We start from the raw sequence: 6,284 nt of genomic DNA on the forward strand, positions 1-6,284 counted from the left end.
CCAGTGCACATGGGTCAGTTTCCACTATGGTGTGCCAGTGCACATTAGTAAGATTCCACAATTGTGTGCCAGTGTGCTTGGGTGAGATTCCACAATGGTGTGCAAGTATCCATGGGTCAGTTTCTTCAATGGTGTGTCAGTGTGCATAGGTCAGTTTCTGCAATGGGGTGCCAGTGTGCATGGGTTAGTTTCTGCAATGAGGTGCCAGTGAGCATGGGTCAATTTCTGCAATGGTGTGCATGGGTCAGTTTCTGCAATAGGGTGCCAGTGTGCATGGTTCTGATTATGCAATGGGGTGCCAGTGAGCATGGGTCAGTTTCTGAAATGGTGTGCATGGGTCAGTTTCTGCAATTGGGTGCCAGTGTGCAAGAGTCAGATTCCACAATGGTGTGTCAGTGTGCATGGGTCTGATTATGCAATGGGGTGCCAGTGAGCATGGGTCAGTTTCTGCATTGGTGTGCATGGGTCAGTTTCTGCAATAGGGTGCCAGTGTGCATTGGTCAGTCTCTGCAATGGTGTGCATTGGTCAGTTTTGGCAATGGGGTGCCAGTGTGTATTGGTCAGTTTCGGCAATGGCGTGTCGGTGTGCATGGGTCTATTTATGCAATTGTGTGCAAGGGTCTGTTTCTGCAACTGTGTGCCACTGGGCCTGGGTCCGTTTTTACAATGGTGTGCCAGTGGGCATGGATCAGTTTCTGCAATGGTGTGCATGGGTCAGTTTCTGCAATGGGGTACCTGTGTGCGTGGGTCAGGTTCTGCAAAGGTGATCCAGTGTGCAGGAGTCAGTTTCCACAATCGTGTGCCAGTATGCATAGGTCAGATTGCACAATGGTATGCCAATGTGCATGGTCAGTTTTCACAATGTTGTGCCAGTGTGCATAGGTCAATTTCTGCCAATGTGTGCCAGTGTGCATGGGTCAGTTTCTGCAATAGTGTGCATGGGTCAGTTTCCGCAATGGTGTGCCAGCGTGCATGGGTAAGTTTCAGCAATGGCCTGCCAGTTTGCATGGGTGAGTTTCCACAATGGCATGCCAGTGTGCATGGGTGAGTTTCCGCAATGGTGTGTCAGTGTACATGGGTCCATTTCTGAAATTTTGTGCCAGGGTGCAGAGGTCCATGTAAGCAAAGGTGTGCCGGTATGCATGAGTCAGTTCCCACAATAGTGTGCCAGTGTGCATGGGTTAGTTAGTGCTATAACACACTAGGAGGCATGTATTTGATTCCACAGTGGCGTGTTAGTGTGCCTGGGTTCGTTTTCACAGTGGTGTGCCAGTGTGCATGAGTAAGTATTCACAATCGTGTGCCAGTGCGCGCGGGTCAGATTCCACAATGGTATGCCAGTGTGCATGGTTTAGTATCCACAATGGTGTGCCAGTGTGCACAGGTCAGTTTCTAGAATGGTATGCAAGTGCACATAGGTCAGTTTCAACAGTGTTATACAGTGGGCATGTGTCTATTTCCACAATGCTGAGCAAGTGTACATGAGTCAGTTTCGAGGGTGGAGTGCCGTTGTTTATGTGAGATATTGCCCGGAACTCTGTAAGTTACACCATGTTGTCTAACTTGCACTTATAGGACTAAGCAACATGTACTATTCATTTTTAGGTCGATGCTGGTCCGCGCATGTGCTGCTCTGCGAGGCATGCTGTATTCTAGTATGGATTTGAAGCTGCGCTCATTCTCCGTCCATACTTGTCATTGGCTTGTCTCATTGTCCTTTGTAAATGCTGGCTTTTGTTTTGTTAATAGGCTTGTTAGTCCTTCCTTAGTATTGCCTTGTCTTCATTTGTAACCTTACATGGGGAACTGACCCTTTTACTTCTGTTATTACACCCTATGTCTTATTTATTCTGTAAACACTGTGGGGCATATTAACAAGGAACAGGGAAAATTAACGCTAAGGGCGCCTAGCGTTAATTTTTTTAACACCTGCTATCGCTGGATAATATTGCCTGGTTAACACGTTATTAACAACGCTAACCGCCTAGGCGATAACAAATCCAGCGATAGCGGCATTTTGGGAGGTTATCGCTGGTAATGCAGTGATAAAACTACAAGGATAGGGATATCCTTGTTCATAGCCCATGGTGGATTTAGCCATGTAATCCACCTCCCATTGCATTAATCCACCTCCCATTGGATTACATGGCTAAATCTGAAAATTAGCAGACGTAAAAAAGCAGCGTTAACCGTGGTTAGCGCTGCTTTTTTTTGTCTTTAACAGGGTTAGCGTATAGCTTGATAATAGGAGAAATGTCGCTTGGCGACATTTCTCCTATTATTTTGCTCTGGAACGCCCACTTTGCATCACATTAGAGATGCAAAGGGAAGCGTAGTGAAAAAGGGTGCTCACATTCGATTTTTCACGTTAGCACTCTGTTGTTGATAGGGCGATATTTTTATCTCGGCTTCTTTGGCTTTTAAAGCCAAAAAAGCAGAGATAAAGCCCATGTTAATATGCCCCAATTTTCTTTAAAGAGTTTCTCCTACTGCAGGCACGTCCTGCTTTCCTACAACATTTAGCGTGCCATGCGTGCTTTCACTTTCTGAGCAGCCCGGGATAATAGCGGCCCCTTCTTTGAATAGGTCTCGCATCACAAGAGTTTAAGCTATTGGCATTGTAAATGACAACGCCTTTTATTTATGTCAATTATCAAAACAGATAAATAATAGTTATTGTCCCATTAGCTTAAACTCTCGCAAATGCGAGCCCTATTCATTTTTTTTTTTTAAACTCTTTTTTATTGGCATTTGTATAAACATTACATACAGAGGCACATTTGGAGTTACTATTGATGCTGAACTACACAAGGCAGGAACGCCCAGCCGTATCCCGGGCGGACCCCCGAGCTCGGGTGACCCGCGGGGATGCGCGTCGTTACTCTTTTTAAGCTGCAGACAGAAGCCCAGGGTCTGCGTCTGGGCTTGCCCCACCAATGCGCATGGTGGTCACTGCGCCGCATAAGAGCCATGTAGCGTGTCTATTCCTCTGTGAGGTGTATCATCAAGCTATGGGGTTGCAGCCATAAATGCGAGTCCTATTCATTGCAAATGCTTGTTCTATGGAGTTTGCTGAGACTTTGGCTTGTTAATTCTCCTGGCACTGGGGTGCAACAGTGGTCATGATCATGAGGGAACGGGAGGATTACATCCCATGGTAGGCCCTGCCGCGGTCAGACGCGGTCAGCCAGGACCTCCTCCATCTCCGGCGAGCGGCAGAAGATCACCCAAAGGGGAACAGACCTGATGAAGACTGGTGGGAGCTCAGTGGGTCGGTGCGCCTGTTCTATACGTCAAATCCCAGCAGCGCTGGTTCAGACTTCCACCCACCAGGGATCGATGACATCAGTGCCAATGAATCGGAAACGACAACACTACATGGTAACCGCCGGGACACTCTATTGAGTAGCCTGCGCACTATAACTCCCTTAAAATAAATAAATAAATAAATAAATAAAGCGCCAAGAAGCAGTCGTTGGCGAGTTGCTCAACACAAATGATCAGTATTATTATGTAAGAAGAGCGGATGCTACGATTGGTGGACTCCCTCATGCAGGAATGAGTAATGGCATAGGAAGACTGCTCTAGTCAGTTACCTGCTTGCACCACCAGGAATTGCGTAGCTCGTGTGCACACATCTTGTTCCTGTGGAATACGTATGACTTTGCACACCACATGGGGTGCGCCATATGAGCATTTTCTGGGGTTTAAGCCAGTAAATAAACAGCTTGTTTTATACCAAAAACGAGGGCGTGTTGTAAGAGTGGAACATAAACCAAACAGTTTTATTCTAACAACAGGTAGAGTTTTAGAGAGTCCTGGACGAAGTGGCCTGTTTTATTCCAAGCGCCAAGGCGGACGTAAAGTCCTCTGTGCATTCATTCATTGGTCAGGCAAAGCCTTCAAAACAAGCACATCTGCCCCACAGATGGGCCAAGCCTCAAGTTTACGGCGTCACCGGCCTGCTCGCGCCGCGTTTTATGAATGTGCGAGCCTCGGACTCTCTTTAAACACAATAAACAGCGCTATTTGACACGGTGTAGGGTCTGGACACTCCAACATCCTGTGCGTTGAATGCTGAATTCAACAGGGCAGCCCAGCTATGTTTTTTTGTTTTCGGAGTTTTATATAGCGCGAACTTTACCCGAAGGTATCAGGGCACTTTACATGAGCACCAATTGCATTACAGAAGGACACATGCATATTAGGTAGGCACGGGATTTGCCGAGAATCACAGGATGATGAGCGACCCTGCCGGGACTCGAACCCAGTTCCCCTACTTGGAGGTCCACCGGCCATCCTCTCCCGCCAGAAGCCTTTCTTGAGCTGTGGGTAACACTACACCTTTACCTAAAAACATGTGCGGATCTCCCGCAGATAAACTGAGTGTGCAGTTACCTCAAACCTATTTGTAACATAAGCACGCCAGCGCCGAGAGGCGATCTCTGTGGCCCGTTATTTCGTCGCGGTAAAAAGACCAAACACACACTTTCTCACGCGCATTTGGTAACCCCGACGCACACTGAGCCTGGTTTACACGAAGTAAGAGAAAGAAATTTTTACATTGCTCGACCCCGTAAATTCTTTTGTCCCCTAGATAGGGGGTTACATTTTTCACTATTGGATATCTGCTGCTCAGTTTACGCGCCCACTATGGGCTGAATGTCTTAAAGCCCGGCGATTGGCCCTTGGGGGACATTGGCATGGGTAGGAGGTACATTGTCACGGGGCTGACACTCGCTGGGGCGAGATCAGCCTGCCAACAAGGTGTGGTTTGGTGCCAAGGAGAGGGGCAATGACCAGGGCTGGGGCGGGATCAGTCTGCCCCAAAGCGATTGTTCTATGTAACAGTGGGGGCACTGGTCTGGGACAGGGTCAACCTTCTAACAAGGAATCGTTATTGCGTCACAGAGAGGACGCTGGGCTGGGGCAGGGCCAGTCTGCTCCCAAGGAATGGTTCTTGTCACAGAGAGGACGCTGGCCTGGAGCAGGGCCAGTGCGCTCCCAAGGAATGGTTCTTGCGTCACAGAGGGGACGTTGGGCTGGGGCAGCGCCAGTCTGCGCCCAAGGAATGGTTCCTGCGTCACAGAGGGGACACTGGGCTGGGGCAGCGCCAGTCTACTCACAAGGAATGGTTTTTGCGTCACAGAGGGTACGATGGGATGGGGCAGCGCCAGTCTACTCCCAAGGAATGGTTCTTGCGTCACAGAGAGGACGCTGGGTTGGGGCAGGGCCAGTCTGCTCCCAAGGAAAGGTTCTTGCGTCACAGAGAGGACGCTGGGTTGGGGCAGGGCCAGTCTGCTCCCATGGAATGGTTTGTGTGTCCCAGAGGGGACACTGGGCTGGGACAAGGCCAGTCTGCTCCCAAGGAATGGTTCATGCGTCACAGAGGGGACGCTGGGCTGGGGCAGGGCCAGTCTGCTCCCAAGGAATGGTTCATGCGTCACAGAGGGGACGCTGGGCTGGGGCATGGCCAGTCTACTCACAAGGAATGGTTCTTGCGTCACAGAGAGGACGCTGGGCTGGAGCAGGGCCAGTGCGCCCCCAAGGAATGGTTCTTGCGTCACAGAGGGGACACTGGGCTGGGCCAGCGCCAGTCTACTCCCAAGGAATGGTTATTGCGTCACAGAGGCGACCCTGGGCTGGGGCAGCGCCAGTCTACTCCCAAGGAATGGTTCTTTCGTCACAGCGGGGAACCTGGGCTGGGGCAGCGCCAGTGCGCTCCCAAGGAATGTTTTTACCCTTACGTCACCGAGGAGACGGTCTGTCTGGCCACAGGTCACGGTTCTCCTGCCATGGAGAGACTAGTGCTTGGGCTGGGTCGGGGTCACTCTGCCCAGTAGTGACGTTTCTCGTGCCAGTGAGAGAACAGCGCCTGGGCTGGGCCGGGGTCAGTCTGCCCACAGGTCACGGTACTCGTGCCATGGAGAGAACAGCTCCTTGACTGGGCTGGGGTCACTCTGCGCACAGGTCATGGTTCTCGTGCCATGGAGAGAACAGCGCCTGGGCTGGGCCGGGGTCAGTCTGCCCACAGGTCACGGTACTCGTGCCAGTGAGAGAACAGCGCCTGGGTGGGTCGGGTCAGTCTGCTCGTAGAGGACTGCTCTTGTGTGGGCAGACCTCGGGCAGCAGAGAGGGTAGAACGGCATTCGGGTGCTTTTAGAAACTCCCAGTGCCCGCCTCCCCGGTAGCCCCTGTGACTTCCAGTAAAACAGACGAAGGGGGAGAGGGGGGAGGGCAGTGTTTGCCTCGGTTCTGCTAATGGCCGCGCTTTGTAAACATTC

The 6,284-nt window shown here is 50.8% G+C and overlaps 1 protein-coding gene across 1 annotated transcript in view; it reads right to left on the reverse strand.

The window, feature by feature from the left end:
- LOC146859807 (ankyrin repeat and BTB/POZ domain-containing protein 2-like) overlaps positions 1–6,284 on the reverse strand; it is a 487,880-nt gene that overhangs the window by 454,231 nt on the left and 27,365 nt on the right. The window lies entirely within an intron of this gene.

Source organism: Triturus cristatus, chromosome 3_1 (genome assembly GCF_964204655.1).
Source record: "Triturus cristatus chromosome 3_1, aTriCri1.1, whole genome shotgun sequence".
In the NCBI taxonomy this organism is placed as follows: domain Eukaryota; kingdom Metazoa; phylum Chordata; class Amphibia; order Caudata; family Salamandridae; genus Triturus; species Triturus cristatus.